This window comes from Oncorhynchus tshawytscha, linkage group LG30 (assembly GCF_018296145.1).
Source record: "Oncorhynchus tshawytscha isolate Ot180627B linkage group LG30, Otsh_v2.0, whole genome shotgun sequence".
Lineage (NCBI taxonomy): Eukaryota > Metazoa > Chordata > Actinopteri > Salmoniformes > Salmonidae > Oncorhynchus > Oncorhynchus tshawytscha.
This window is the reverse complement of record NC_056458.1, coordinates 22,999,687-23,016,217: the sequence shown is the minus strand read 5'-3', so window position 1 is coordinate 23,016,217 and position 16,531 is coordinate 22,999,687. Positions and strand designations below refer to the sequence as shown.

General features: G+C 42.4%; 1 protein-coding gene across 1 annotated transcript in view; it reads left to right on the top strand.

Annotated features, from left to right (window-relative positions):
• Window positions 1-4,066: 4,066 nt before the first annotated feature.
• The window catches only part of LOC112228562 (protein FAM222B), a 63,124-nt gene continuing 50,659 nt past the window's right edge, over window positions 4,067-16,531 (top strand). Inside the window, exon 1 of the mRNA XM_024393972.2 lies at window positions 4,067-4,199. The gene's annotated coding sequence lies outside the window, so the exon portion shown is untranslated. The remainder of the gene's footprint in view (window positions 4,200-16,531) is intronic.

Here is a 16,531-nt window from a genome sequence, read left to right as displayed (position 1 = left end):
TTTTTCCCAGCAAAGAGATATCCATTCCTGTATCACAGATATATAATTACCTGCTCCTAAATACCTGGCATGCAGATATGGTATATACTATAATATAAGGGAATGATATAGTACATTGTCATGACTGTCCTGACCAGGTCATTTTACAGGAGACCACAACCCTACAGATTATCTCTCAACCCCAACAGAGGAGGAGAGATCTAGGGGTCTGAAGATGTGGGGGGGGTTTATGATCCCTCACGCCCCTGGTAAATCTCAGGCCACAGACAAATTCCTTTGTCCTGTTACTATGGAGAACCAGCCTCAGAACATTAAACATGAAATAAAGGGACTTTGGAACAATGGTTTCCGTCAGCCACAATGGTGGTCATGACGATAGATGGAATATGAAAATGTATGTCATTTTTGTTTTGTTATTAAAGGTTAATAGATGACGTTATTACGAAAACATTGTAATGTGAAGAGTGTTCCTAGTATATGTTTGATGTTTATACATTGTACGTTGTATGGAAAATATCAAAATCAAAGAGAATGTTTTGGGGAAGATGAAATGTTAAGTTAGTTGTCTAAAATTGGATTTGAATAAAATCTAGACCTTGTCTCATTAACTTGGTACGCCCAGAGAATTGCCCTAAAGGCGGTTACGCCCACTTCTGACCCAAGGGTATAAAACCTGTGAGTATAGAATTTACAGGGAGACTACGTGACCCCAGCTGCAGCAAGGTCTAAAGAGTAAACGAACCCAGAACGCAACGCAAGTTTGAGGACAAAGAAATCCTTTTCTACCCAAGCTACGGATGAGTATCTGTGTCTAAGCAGGTAAATTCAAGTCGAACCACCTAGCCTCCATCTCCCATCGAACCGTGGTATCTAAAGGGTTTCATTCCTATGCTGTGAGCTCTGAGCTACAGAGCCGTCTGTCCTCAGAAGACCCCTTCGAGAGCAAAGGGTGAGGGAACAGACTCCTCAGCCAAAAGGACACTGACATCGGGAGAACGAGCAGGGAGGTGTGCAGGAGAAGTGCGTCATCGAACAGCTGAACGGTCCATGCAGAGAATCATCTGAGATTATCCCCACGTAATTACATCATTATATTCTGACCCATAAGAGCGGCAGTTTGGGGCAAGGCTAGGGTTAGAATAGCATAGCTGACAAATTCACCCAAATGTATATTTCTCGTGTACTTTCTTTTTTCTCTCTCTTTTGAAATCCCCATTGTGGGTAACACGCGCTATCGTGTGTTGGCCCGTTATACTAAGTTCTAATCAATAGCCTATAATATGTTTTGTCTATGTGTATCTTTTATCATATTTTTAGCTTTTTAGTAAATAAATATTAAACTAAGATTGGTGTGGTACGAATTCATTAGTGGGACCTGGGTCTGTGCAGATTCACGGGCTATACGACGTTCAGAACGAGATTGGTAGAGGCAACTGGTTAATTAGCGGCTGTTGTAAAATCGATATTCTGATATTCTTGAGTTAATTTGGGAAATAGAAACTCAATAAAAACTCGTTTTCCCATGGTGCCCCAGGTTAATGAGTTAATAATTGCTTGATTCAGTTAATCACCCAATTTGAAACTTGTAATCATTCGATAAGCAACAGTCGTCACATGAACTAATACAACGTCACGACAACATTATCTCAATGACTGTCATTTTCCTCAAGCCTCAAAATAGTATCTATACTCAAATCAAGTCAATCAAATCAAATGTTATTTGTCACATGCGCCACATGTGCATGAAATTACCGTGAAATGCTTACTTACAAGCCCTTAACCAATAATGCAGTTGAAGAAATAGAGTTAAGAAAATATTTACGGTACGGAGTCAATGTGCGGGGGTACAGGTTAGTCGAGGTAATTTGTAACGTGAGTATGTATAGATAATAAACAGAGAGTAGCAGCAGTGTAAAAACAAAGGAGGGGGGAGTCAATGTAAATAGTCTGGGTGGCCATTAGATTAATTGTTCAGCAGTCTTATGGCTTGGGGGTAGAAGCTGTTAAGGAGCCTTTTGGTCCTAGACTTTGTGCTCCGGTACCGCTTTCCGATGCAACCGGTCAAGATGCTCCCGATGGTGCAGCTGTGGAACTTTTTGAGGTTCTGGGGACCCATGCCAAATCATTTCAGTCTCCTGAGGGGGTAAAGGTGTTGTTGTGTTCTTTTCACAACTGTCTTGGTGTGTTTGAACCATGATAGTATGTTGGTGATGTGGACACCAAGGAACGTGAAACTCTCGACCCGCTCCACTTCAGCCCAGTCACATTGAGAGGTTGTTGTCCTGGTACCACACTGCCAGGTCTCTGACCTCCTTCCTATAGGCTGTCTCATCGATGTTGGTAATCAGGCCTACCACTGTGTCGTCAGCAAACTTAATGATGGTATTGGAGTCGGGCTTGGCCATGCAGTTGCGGGTGAACAGGGAGTACGGGAGGGGCCTCAGTGTTGAGGATCATCGTGGCAGATGTGTTGTTGCCTACCCTTACCACCTGGGGGACGGGCCGTCAGGAAGTCCAGGATCCAGTTGCAGAGGGAGGTGTTTAGTCCCAGGGTCCTTAGCTTAGTGATGAGCTTCGTGGGTACTATGGTGTTCAATGCTGAGCTGTAGTCAATGAACAGCATTCTCACATAGGTGTTCCTTTTGTCCAGGTGGGAAAGGGCAGTGTGGAGTGCGATTGAGATTGGGTAATCTGTGGATCTGTTGGGGCAGTATGAGAATTGGAGTGGATCTAGGGTTTCCGGCATGATGGTGTTGATGTGAGCCATGACCAGCCTTCATGGCTACCAATGTGAATGTTACGGGGCGGTAATCATTTAGGCAGGTTACCTTCGCTTTCTTGGGCACAGGGACTATGGTGGTCTGTTTGAAACATGTAGGTATTACAGACTCGGTCAGGGAGAGGGTAAAAATGTCAGTGAAGACACTTGCCAGTTGGTCCGGGCATGCTTTGAGTACACGTCCTGGTAATGTCTGGCCCCACGGCTTTGTGAATGTTGACCTGTTTAAAGGTCTTGCTCACATTGGCTATGGATATCGTGATCACACAGTCATTCTGAACAGCTGGTGCTCTAATATGCATGCATCAGTGTTTCTTGCCTCGAAGCGAGCATAAAAGACATTTCATTTAGCTCATCTGGTAGGCTTGCGTCACTGGGCAGCTCGCGGCTAGGTTTCCCTTTGTAGTCTGTAATAGTTTTAAAGCCCTGCCACACCCGACAAGCATCAGAGGCGGTGTAGTAGGATTCAATTTTAGTCCTGTATTGACGCTTTACCTGTTTGATGGTTCATCTGAGGGCATAGTGGGATTTCTTATAAGCGCCCGGATTAGTCTCCCGCTCCTTGAAAGTAGTAGCTCTAGCATTTAGCTCGGTGCAGATGTTGTCTGTAATCCATGGCTTCTGGATGGGATATGTACATACGGTCACTGTGAGGACGATGTCGTCAATGCACTTTTTGATGAAGCCGGTTGCGCATGTGACACGCTGGTAGAAATGAGGTAAAACGGATTTAAATTAGCCTGAATTATAGTCCCCGGCTATATTTTAGGAAGGTGAATGAAGTGGACACTGGATTATGTGTACATATACATGCTTTGAATTACTGTGATAAGCAATTAACTGTTTTCTAGTCTTGCAAATGTAGAAATATAAAAATATTTGTAATATTAATATTAAACTTTTGCCCAGTCATATTTGTATTTATTTTTTATTTAACATATATTGTGTACCAAGATGTTATGTATTCAATATCGCCATCAATATGATAATGATCACCACCTTTGTTATTGTCACAGTAATGAAGGATATCAATTAAATTCTGGAAATGTTATTAAGTAGAGCAATGCATTTCATGAGTTTATTAATCGATGCTATTTCCCTCATTCTTTTCTTGGGACTTTGCCCGGTTAAACGTTGTCACTGACCACAGTTCTATGACCAGCTATGCCTAACCTTATCAAAACCTTAATCATTATTTAGGAAAATGAACCAAACTGGTCTTATGGGAAAACTTCAGTCAAGAAGACCGACTTGGCTCGGTGCTGAGAAATCCTGCGCATGCGTTGGAAGTTTCTGCCGCAGACAGCAGCAGCAGTGATTCGGCAACGCAGAGTAACAACAAATAGCAAAACAAATCTCTATTTGAATTTTAAACCATGGCGATGTTTTAAGCAATGCCTTTTGAGGAGGTACATGGAGAGTAAGTATTTCTACCTAATATCTGATTTAGTTCATCACACAGGAAGATGATTACTTGTCGTAAATGTGTGCAAAGCAGAGACGGCAACAAAGGAGTCAACGTTAGCTAACAAGCTGCTAGCTTTGTGTTTCATTAGTTAGCCTGCTATCCAGGTAGCTAGCTACGAGTTAGCATGCTAACAAGCTAGCCCTTGATCATGACTCTCGGGTCCATTACACATACGAGTCATTGGACCTTAAGTTGTAACTATACAGTAGGATCCTTTAAGAGTACATCTTGGGCAAGCGAACAAGCTGGCTATCGATATTGCACTTACAAAATTTTGATTAAACGTTATTCCCTTGTTCAAATAACTCTTAATTCAAGGTTAGTGGTAGCTGAATTTTGGCATTACGTTCGATACTTCAGTTTTCTCTACTGAATGTGTCAACTAGCCAGCATCTCTTCTCGTCTAATGTTGATGCTAAATCTATTATAATTGAACGGATTATAACGGATTACATTATCCTCAAATTAATTCGCTATACATTATTTTACCTAACCATTTTGTCGAACATTTAGTTAGCTAATGTACTGTAGTTATCGACTATAATCAATTTGTTAGAATATGAAGATTGTATTTTCTTTATTGTGACATTAACTAGCTAATTGTTTTGAATTACACACAGGTTGCTTTTCAGTTTACTGAATAACGAGTCAACTATGTAGTTTACAAGCCTACCACCTCCTCAAAATATTGTCATCTCAGCCAGGGGCGAATAGCGGGTGTGTTCTTCTCTGGGGAGATGGATAATTAATTGATTGCCAACTTTCTGCATTTGGACAGCCTGCCGCTGGTGGGTGGGCCAGGTCGAATTTGTTGTGCTTACAGTAAAGTTATGCAGTGTGTTGCCCAATTGCTGTGCTGCTTTGATAGGACTGAATCATCCAGTAGCCATGCAAGGGCTCCAGAGTGGCACAGTGGTCTAAGACACTGCATCTCATTGCAAGAGGCGTCACACCTGGTTCGAATCCAGGCTTTATCACCTCCGGCCGTGATTGAGAGTCAGATAGTGTGGTGTACAATTGGCCCAGCGTTGTCCAGGTTTGGCCGGGGCAGGCAGCCATTGTAAATGAGAATTTGTTCTTAACTGACATGCCTAGTTAAATATTTTTTTTAAAGATAAAAGGGTTAATAATTTCTATGTTCGGTCTGTCTCTGTGAGGTGGAGGCTGAGAGAGACTGGAGAAGCACCTGACATGGCTAACAGTGGCAAGAACAAAACAAGACTGGGGTCAGATGTGTCAATGCCACCATATTCAGATTGATCTGACAGTCAAGGATGTGATGTCAGAAACTGTTATCATTTTAGCAGGTCTTTTTTTCTGATAGGGCTACTGTTCCTCATTTTCATAGACAGACACTCAGTATTGTGACTGTCTCACAGTTTAGCATGAATATAATCTCTCTCGACGATCCAGCATTTAGTTGTCCCTATACACATCAGGGTATTATTAGTGTTTAACTTGGACTCCTCTTGCACAAACCAGTGAGAGGTTTGGCAAGGTAACAAAAGCTCGACCTCATGCATCTGGCTTTTTACTTTGCAGAAAGCTGTTTGATTGGTCAGACTGGCTGAGGCTTCCTATTCGAACGAGATCCAATTGGCATGAATCGAAATGTGAATTTCGGGTTGATGAGTAAACCAATTGTACATATCCATGTATATGGAGGAGGGGGTAGCCGCAGCCCGGAGTATAGATGGGTTAGCTGACAACGTTACGAAAACGATGTGCGTGCTTCCATGGGGCAGAAGCTAGCCTGTCATTGTGATTCTGGATGGCCAGAATGACCAACCAACAACTGTAACAATGCATTTGAGACAAGTGCTCATTGTGCAAATTTATTTACGTATTCAATAAACATTGGAGACGAAATATAGCTTGCATGCTGTCAAGTCTTAGCCAACCCCCATGTTTTGCCCCATAGTAGTGCATGCTTCGGTTTTGTTGCTAAACAACAAACCTGTCTATGGGGGAGTGGGTGTGTAGAAACCGCTCTGCTATCCACCTAATTTTGGAACGCTTTTAAAACACGAAAACCAAATGCGGGAAACTATGTATACAACTTCCTCCGCGCTTCTGCATTATCATAATTCATATGCCCTGGCCTACTAACTGTTAGCTTGTTAGCACAGGCCTGCTAACTGTCTAAATCGCCGTGTCCCCAGCCAGCCCAACCACTCACTGGACCCATATTTATTTTCAATCTCTTTTCGATTTTTAATTAGATTATACATTCCGGTACCCTGCCTCACCCAATGTGATACGGAATCGCTATTATTTTTAATTTGAGAATACATTCAAGAACCTCCAGAAGCTAACCAGCTAATTAGCTACAAGCTGTTTTAGTCATTGTTAGCCACTGCTAGTGGCTTTTACCTTCTGCACAGCCAGCCCTGTTTTTAGCCTGGATAATACTCGCCAGTCTAACAGTATCGAACTGTCTCTCCACAACAACGCCGGATTCCTGCCGTAATCCCTGGACCACTACTTCTGATCTTCACAGCTAGCTTGCACCCAGTACCAAAGCTATCCCTGAGGCCCACCTCCCGGCCTACTCAGCTGTTCACCCAAACCCCACTCATACACGCCTAGAGCCCAATACTCCACTGGATCCTTGCTGTAAACTCTGGACCTTGGCTAACGCCACTGCCACGAAGCTAGCACCAGTTAGCCGTGAGCCAGGCACATCTCCCTGCTAGCAAATTAAATTCTACAATACCTCTTTCGCCATCTGGCTTGGATTCTCTGTCGTCACGGCCCCCCGCCGCACCACCACGACTGGTCTGCCGACGAATACTCCATCCGCTGTGCCTTCAACCGGCCTCCGTCTGAGCAGACCACCCCCCGGGCTACTAACTTTAAACGCTGTGTCGCCTGCGTGCTAGCGTAGTGGCGGTTCCATCTACTGCTGCCCCCTGGACACTATGATCACTTGGCTACATAGCTGATGCCTGCTGGACTGTCCATTAATCACGGTACTCCATTCTGTTTATTTATGTTTTATCTGTCGGCCCCAGCCGCAAACTCAGGCTCTGTGTGTAGTTAATCCGACCCTCTCTGCCTAGTCATCGCCATTTTACTTGCTGTTGTGGTGTTAGCTGACTAGCTATTGTTGTCTCACCTGTTGTTTTAGCAAGCTCTCCCAATCAAGACCTGCGATTACTTTATGCCTTGCTGTATGTCTCTCTCAAATATCAATATGCCTTTTATACTGTTGTTCAGGTCAGTTATCATTGTTTTAGTTTACAATGGAGCCCCTAGCTCCACTCCTCACACCTCTGATACCTCTTTTGTCCCACCTCCCACACATGCGGTAACTTCACCCATTATAACCAGCATGTCCAGAGATACAACCTCTCTTATCATCACCCAGTGCCTGGGCTTACCTCCGCTGTACCCGCACCCCACCATACCCCTGTCTGCACATTATGCCCTGAATATATTCTACCACGCCCATAAATCTGCTCCTTTTATTCCTTGTCCCCAACGCTCTAGGCGACAAGTTTTGATAGCCTTTAGCCGCACCCTCATCCTACTCCTCCTCTGTTCCTCGGGTGATGTGGAGGTAAACCCAGGCCCTGCATGTCCCCAGGCACCCTCATTTGTTGACTTCTGTGATCCAAAAAGCCTTGGTTTCATGCATGTCAACATCAGAAGCCTCCTCCCTAAGTTTGTTTTACTCACTGCTTTAGCACACTCTGCCAACCCTGATGTTCTTGCCGTGTCTGAATCCTGGCTTAGGAAGGCCACCAAAAATTCTGAGATTTCCATACCCAACTATAACACTTTCCATCAAGATAGAACTGCCAAAGGGGGAAGAGTTAGCCTGCAAAGTTCTGTCATACTTTCCAGGTCTATGCCCAAACAGTTCAAACTTCTAATTTTACAGCTCCCAGCTGTGCCCTGGACACCATCTGTGAATTGATCGCCCCTCATCTAGCTTCAGAGTTTGTTCTGTTAGGTGACCTAAACTGGGATATGCTTAACACCCCGGCAGTCCTACAATCTAAGCTAGATTCCCTCAATCTCACACAAATCATCAAGGAACCCACCAGGTACAACCCTAAATCTGTAAACATGGGACCCTCATTGACATTATCCTGACCAACCTGCCCTCCAAATACACCTCTGCTGTCTTCAATCAGGATCTCAGCGATAACTGCCTCTATCCGCTACGGGTCCGCGGTCAAACGACCACCCCTCATCACTGTATAAAGCTCCCTAAAACACTTCTGCGAGCAGGCCTTTCTAATCGACCTGGCCCGGGTATCCTGGAAGGATATTGACCTCATCCCGTCAGTTGAGGATGACCGGTCATTCTATAAAATTAACTTCCTCACCATCTTAGACAAGCATGCTCCGTTCAAAAAATGCACGACTAAGAACAGATATAGCCCTTGGTTCACTCCAGACCTGACTGCCCTCGACCAGCACAAAAACATCCTGTGGCAGACTGCAATAGCATCGAATAGACCCCGCTATATGCAACTGTTCAGGGAAGTCAGGAACCAATACACGCTGTCAGTCGGGAGCTCTAACTCCAAAAAAAAAAAAGTTCTGGGACACTGTAAAGTCCATGGAGAACAAGAGCACCTCCTCCCAGCTGCCCACTGCACTGAGGCTAGGTAGCACGGTCACCACCGATAAATCCGTGATAATCGAAAACTTCAACAAGCATTTTTCAACGGCTGGTCATGCCTTCCTCCTGGCTACTCCAACCTCGGCCAACAGCTCCGCCCCCCGCAGCTACTCGCCCACGCCTCCCCAGCTTCTCCTTTACCCAAATCCAGATAGCAGATGTTCTGAAAGAGCTGCAAAACCTGGACCCATACAAATCATCTGGGCTTGACAATCTGGACCCTCTATTTCTGAAACTGCCCGCCGCCATTGCCGCAACCCCTATTACCAGCCTGTTCAACCTCTCCTTTGTATCTTCTTTGATCCCCAAGGATTGGAAAGCTGCTGGGGTCATCCCCCTCTTCAAAGGGGGAGACACCCTGGACCCAAACTGTTACAGACCTATATCCATCCTGCCCTGCCTATCTAAGGTCTTCGAAAGCCAAGTCAACAAACAGATCACTGACCATCTCGAATCCCACTGTACCTTCTCCGCTGTGCAATCCGGATTCTGAGCCGGTCACGGGTGCACCTCAGACACGCTCAAGGTTCTAAACGATATCATAACCGCCATCGATAAAAGACAGTACTGTGCAGCCGTCTTCATCGACCTGGCCAAGACTTTCGACTCTGTCAATCACCATATTCTTATCGGCAGACTCAGTAGCCTTGGTTTTTCTAATGACTGCCTTGCCTGGTTCTCCAACTACTTCTCAAATAGAGTTCAGTGTGTCAAATCGGAGGGCATGCTGTCTGGTTTTCTGGCAGTCTCTATGGGGTACCACAGGGCTCAATTCTCGGTCCGACTCTTTTCTCTGTATATATCAATGATGTTGCTCTTGCTGCGGGCGATTCCCTGATCCACCTCTACGCAGACGATACCATTCTGTATACTTCTGGCCCTTCCTTGGACACTGTGCTATCTAACCTCCAAACGAGCTTCAATGCCATACAACACTCCTTCCGCGGCCTCCAACTGCTCTTAAACGCTAGTAAAACCAAATGCATGCTTTTCAACCGTTCGCTGCCTGCACCCGCATGCCCGACTAGCATCACCACCCTGGATGGTTCCGACCTAGAATATGTGGCCATCTATAAGTACCTAGGTGTCTGGCTAGACTGTAAACTCTCCTTCCAGACTCATATCAAACATCTCCAATCCAAAATTAAATCTAGAGTCCGCTTTCTATTTCGCAACAAAGCCTCCTTCACACACGCTGCAAAACTTACCTTAGTAAAACTGACCATCCTACCGATCCTCGACTTCGGCGATGTCATCTACAAAATAGCTTCCAATACTCTACTTAGCAAACTGGATGCAGTTTCACAGTGCCATCCGTTTTGTTACTAAAGCACCTTATACCACCCACCACTGCGACCTGTATGCTGTAGTCGGCTGGCCCTCGCTACATGTTCGTCGCCAGACTCACTGGCTCCAGGTCATCTACAAGTCTATGCTAGGTAAAGCTCCGCCTTATCTCAGTTTACTGGTCACGATGGCAACACCCACCCGTAGCACGCGCTCCAGCAGGTGTATCTCACTGATCATCCCTGAAGCCAAAACCTCATTTGGCCGCCTTTCCTTCCAGTTCTCTGCGGCCTGCGACTGGAACGAATTGCAAACATCTCTGAAGTTGGATACTTATCTCCCTCACCAACTTTAAACATCTGCTATCTGAGCAGCTAACAGATCGCTGTACATAGTCCATCGGTATATAGCCCACCCAATTTACCTACCTCATCCCCATACTGTTTTTATTTTATTTACTTTTCTGCTCTTTTGCACACCTGTATCTCTACCTGCACATGTTCATCTGATCACTCCAGTGTTAATCTGCTAAATTGTAATTATTCACTCCTATGGCCTATTTATTGCCTACCTCATGTCTTTTGCACACAATGTATATAGATTATTTTTTTCCTATGTTATTGACTTGTTTATTCTTTACTCCATGTGTAACTCTGTGTTGTTGTCTGTTCATACTGCTATGCTTTATCTTGGCCAGGTCGCAGTTGCAAATGAGAACTTGTTCTCAACTAGCCTACCTGGTTAAATAAAGGTGAAATAAAATAAAAATGTGCGCCACTAAAAATCCCTGCATTAGCATGTTTCTGTTAGCTGATACATCATGAGAAAATACACCATATTACTTTCCTGCTAATGTGCCTGGACCTTGTAGACTAAACTGCAGAGAAAACCCCCATAACTGATCCAAATGGTTGCCCAATCTGGCAGGCTGGATGCAGTTATTTCGAAAATAATATGCATAAAAAACACCAGGCTTTTGAGCGTTTATTCAAATGACATAGGCTATTTACTGTAGTTTAAAGACTGGAGTTTAGTACTCACTTGAAACAATAGTAATATTGTTGTCGCCTAGGTAGGATACATTTATTGTCCCCATTTCTAAAACAATAGGGTAGCTTTTCGAGCTGCGTACCTGGGGACTGGCAGGTGGTGCACTGAGCTCAGCCTTGTGAGGTCACATAGTTATATGATAGTTTTTGTCTTTCACTGTGTAAATTCACTGGATATATTCTGAGTTTATATATTATGGTCTAATATAGGCTACATCCTAGGCTATATAGGCTGTTCCTTTAAATCCCAGAAAAAGCCGGCCTGACGCTTACTTCTTGTCTAAAAATGTAGGCCTAATCAATAGTGGAGCTTTGCGTGCCCAAGGACCACAGAGCGCAGCCTGGAGGAACGCACCACAGATCTGCCATTTCATAATATTTTAACATTTTTCTTGCATTTTGACAAGTAAATATTTACCCTATAGCCCTAATATTTAGCAAATGAATGGCCTAATATTTAGCTTCTTACTTTGGCTACACATCACTCGCCTGTCTCTTCCAGCTGTTCCCATGCGCAACAGGCTATAAGCTACGCAAGCGCCTCCGCAATAGGCCATTCCTCTTCTCGTGAAGAAATCTCAGGAAAAACTGTAGCTGCAAAAGCTATAGGACATTTTATTTGGATACTTTTTTTTATACTAGGCCTAATAGCCTATTCGGGAAAGAAGCAGGCTTGCTCTTGCTAATTGTTGAATCTAAAACAGGCCTACATTATAGAAATGCATGTCAGGGAAAGTTGAGAGAGTGCATTGGTGTCAGAGATCGACCGATTGTGATTTTTCAACTCCGATACCGATTATTGAAGAACCAATAAAAGCCGATATCGATTAATCGGACGATTTTAAAATAAAAAAGTATGTATTGCAACAATACTGAATGAACACTTATTTTAACTTAATATAATACATCAATAAAATCAATTTAGTCTCAAATAATGAAACATGTTCAATTTGGTTTAAATAATGCAAAAACAAAGTGTTGGAAAAGGAAGTAAAAGTGCAATATGTGCCACGTAAAAAAGCTAATGTTTAAGTTCCTTGCTCAGAACATGAGAACATATGAAAGCTGGTGGTTCCTTTTAACATGAGTCTTCAATATTCCCAAGTAAGAAGTTTTAGGATGTAGTTATTATAGGACTATTTATCTCTCTACCATTTGTATTTCATATACCTTTGACTATTGGATGTTCTAATAGGTACTTTAGTATTGCTAGCCTGATCTTGGGAGTTGATAAGCTTGAAGTCATAAACAGCTCAATGCTTGAAGCACAGCGAAGAGCTGCTGGCAAATGCATGAAAGTGCTGTTTGAATGAATGCGTACGAGCCTGCTGCTGCCTACCACTGCTCAGTCAGACTGCTCTATCAAATCATAGACCTAATTGTAATAACACACAGAAATACGAGCCTTAGGTCATTCATATGGTCAAATCTGGAAACTATAATTTCAAAAACAAAACATTTATTCTTTCAGTGAAATACGGAACTGTTACATATTTTATCTAACGGGTGGCATCCATAAGTCTAAATATTGCTGTTACATGGCACAACCTTCAGTGTTATGTCATAATTGTGTAAAATTCTGGCAAATTAGTTACGGTCTTTGTTAGGAAGAAATGGTCTTCACACAGTTCGCAATGAGCCAGGCGGCCCAAACTGCTGCATATACCCTGACTCTGCTTGCACAGAACGCAAGAAAAGTGACACAATTTCCCTAGTTTAAAAAAATCATGTTTGTAGGCAATATTAACTAAATATGCAGGTTTAAAAATATATACTTGTGTATTGATTTTAAGAAAGGCATTAACGTTTATGGTTAGGTATACATTGGTGCAACGACAGTGCTTTTTTTGCGAATGCACTTGTTAAATCACCCGTTTGGCGAAGTAGGCTGTGATTCAATGACAAATTAACAGGCACCGCATCGATTATATGCAACGCAGGACAAGCTAGATAAACTAGTAATACCATCAACCATGTGTAGTTAACTAGTGGTTATGTGAAGATTGATTGTTTTTTTTTATAAGATAAGTTTAATGCTAGCTAGCACCTTAACGTGGCTCCTTGCTGCACTTGCATAACAGGTAGTCAGCCTGCCACGCAGTCTCCTTGTGGAGTGCAATGTAATCGGCCATAATTGGTGTCCAAAAATGCAGATTACCGATTGTTATGGAAACTTGAAATCGGCCCTAATTAATCGGCCATTCTGATTAATCGGTCAACCTCTAGTTGGTGTGATCACTTTTGGCCGGTTCCAAGTTCCATTGTTGCATTGCAAATAGTTGTACAGGACATAGAGTTGAGCACAGTGAAAAAGAAGACCCCAAATAATTGACAACCATTAGAAAAATGGAAATCACTTGCAAACCCCTTGAGCAACGAGGTAATGACATACTGTAAAAGATGTGCAGACAAAATGGCATTTGTTGTTGAATTGCTACATTTTAAATGTGAGTTACTATATTTTTCATTAGGCCTACATGTACATTGAAGTATTATTTGCCGTTTTCACTATGACAATGAACACACCCTGAAAACACTGAATGCTCTTAACCAGTACCTGTTCATTAGAGACCTCATGAACGGTCTAGTGTTACCACCTTATTAATAGGCAACATGCAGTAGGATGCGTTGATCAGTTGAATGATGGGTGTAGGACTGTAGAATGATTCACTTTCCTCTAGTGTGGATGCTCACCAACGTTTTATAGATTAATACAACAATGTCATTACAAAATCCTATTAACATGGATTGCTTCATTCTCACTCATACAGATGGAGTGATATTGATATTGGTAATATTTGACACTTGATCACTTTTTGAAAAGTGCAGTTTAACAGAATGTCTGCAGACCCATGCTAGTTCCCATATAAGGATATGGCTGTGACTTGATAGCATTGTAAACGACAAGGGAAGCATTATGATATCAACCAATGTTATTTTCTTACCCCACTCCTTTCCACACGCCTATACTCTGGTCACCATATTGGGCTGCAGCTATATGGGAAATGTTTGGGGTTTCGAGAGGGAGGGGGATGTTTCAGCCTGTGTGCCTCGACAGATCTGGTTTAGGTGACTCCTCATTACAAAGAATAGATTTCTTCCGGCTGCAATTCTGGACATCTATTACCATGCATTTTTAGTAGATGGGATCTTTTCTGTATTTGTGCAGATTCACCAAATGCTACCCACGATCCAGTGGAGCCTGGGGTAACGTTATGTTTTTTTCAAGTGGTCAGTTTCATTCTATTACTGCTCAGCTACTTGTGCTGTCAAAATACCAGCTCAGTTTTTCCTGTATCTTGTACAATGGGATGTAGGCCTACTACTGTTTAATGGTTGTCTTTTATGCAATGTTGAAGAGCCACTCTAGTTTATAAGAGTGTAATACTGTATCTGTGATTTGATATCAGTCGTGATTAGGGTTGCAAAATTCAAGTAATTTTCCCAAAATTCACTGGTTTCCCGGATTTTGTCCTTACTCCTTCGTAATTCCGGGAGTCTTCCAACCAGGATTTCTGGGGGAAAAAAACAGGTAATTTTGGGAAAGTTCCAGAAGTTTGCAACCCTAGTGATGATATGCTGACCAAATGAAGTGCCATTTCACCCACTAATTTACCGTTTCTGGTCACAAATGAACACCAGTGTCCTTCAATATGTTGTAGAATGTAGCAATGTTATGTCCTGTCCTTACTTGTGGAGTCTGACAGTTTTTAAAGTGCAATTTCCTTTGCCAACTGGGAGAGCGGTTATTTAATTTACGACTGAGATCTAATCATTCTGCTCTTTGATATCTTCTGCTTACTCCGTCAAAAATGAGAGCTTGGCATTAGTTTGCCCGAGAGTGGCGCTTTACATCGTTGCGCAGTTGCCCTACATTTTCCAAAGGGTGGATAATTCAATTTCAAACACGTGTTTCCCGAGAAACGCAGACTCCTTGACTCAGTGCAATTATCGAGTATTGTAAGGGATGATTTTGTCATCTGGGTGCTACGTTTCCACAACGAAGAGCCATTAAGTGATTTAATGTTCTTCAATGAATCCCAGACAGTTTTCTCTTGATGCTCAAGACTTACATTAGTGATGCAGTATTACATTATTGGTTGTCATTTCAAGTTTATTGTTTGGTAAGGAATGATGAAGCCTCAATAGTTGAAATGGGAAATGCATAGAATGGAAATGGTCTACTGTCTAAATTTAAGATTCGCTGTAAGGTATTAAAACATCTTGATGAGAAGATTAAATTATTATGCCCACTCATATTTAATGTATCATATTATTTAGCCTTTTTTTTTTACAGGCGCTGTCTGCTCCATTAAATAGCCTTTCTTTGTAACAATGCCTTCATTATAGAGAGAGGGTGGCTCGATAAATTGGCTCTCATTTAGAGAAGGCACTGTTGTTCTCAAGTGCAAAGCACCACAATGCATTGCAACCTAAATGCATGTGCTAATTAGCCACTGCAAGAAGCCACCATACAGGCTTTATAAGTATGTTTTCTAATGTTCATGTTTAATTGGGCTGCCAGTGCAACGTATGACTCTAGCTGAGGGCAAATGAAGAGGAAAGCATATTTGTCATTAATGTTTTTTCAGTAAACCACTTCAGGCTGGCAGAGTAATATAGCAGATATTAATTAGGTGCTTTTGTGGCTAGTGTCAGAAATGCTTGGCTAAAATAAATCTCAAACAATGTAATTTTAAAAAAAATCAATATTACTGGCATATTTCCATATTAAGCATAAAGGCTAGGCTACATGTTTTTAGTGTCAAATAAGTTTTAGGCAAATTGGAGAGATATTTGGCTAGCCGATGAAAAATCATCCAATGGGATTCATTCATCATGATACTAGCTCTAGATCTACCATGATCTGACCTAATATTCAGCTGCTGCTGATGTATTTTAATAATAGGTCATTTTAAGTGAAGATGATTGTCCCCACAGAGAGAGTGAATCAGATACACCACATCAGTTGACATTTTATTCTTCAAAAGATTCTGTACTAAGGTCAAAATGTAGGCTAGGTCTATAGAATATCCATACATACTCGTTTTAAACAGCGGTAACAGAACGCCTTGGCAGCAGCTAATGGGGGATCCATAATAAATACAAATATGGGATTACATCAAGTCATGCTTGATTTCTCGGAACCTCTGATTTCTAGGCTATGAATAACAGATCACAAGGTACAGAGAAAGAACAAAGAACTTGAGTAGCTTTTCTGATGTTTCCACTGTTGTTGGGAATTGATTTACTGGAAAGCTCATTAAGATACATTGATTTGTGACAATTGTGATTCAGCACCCGCCTGTTTA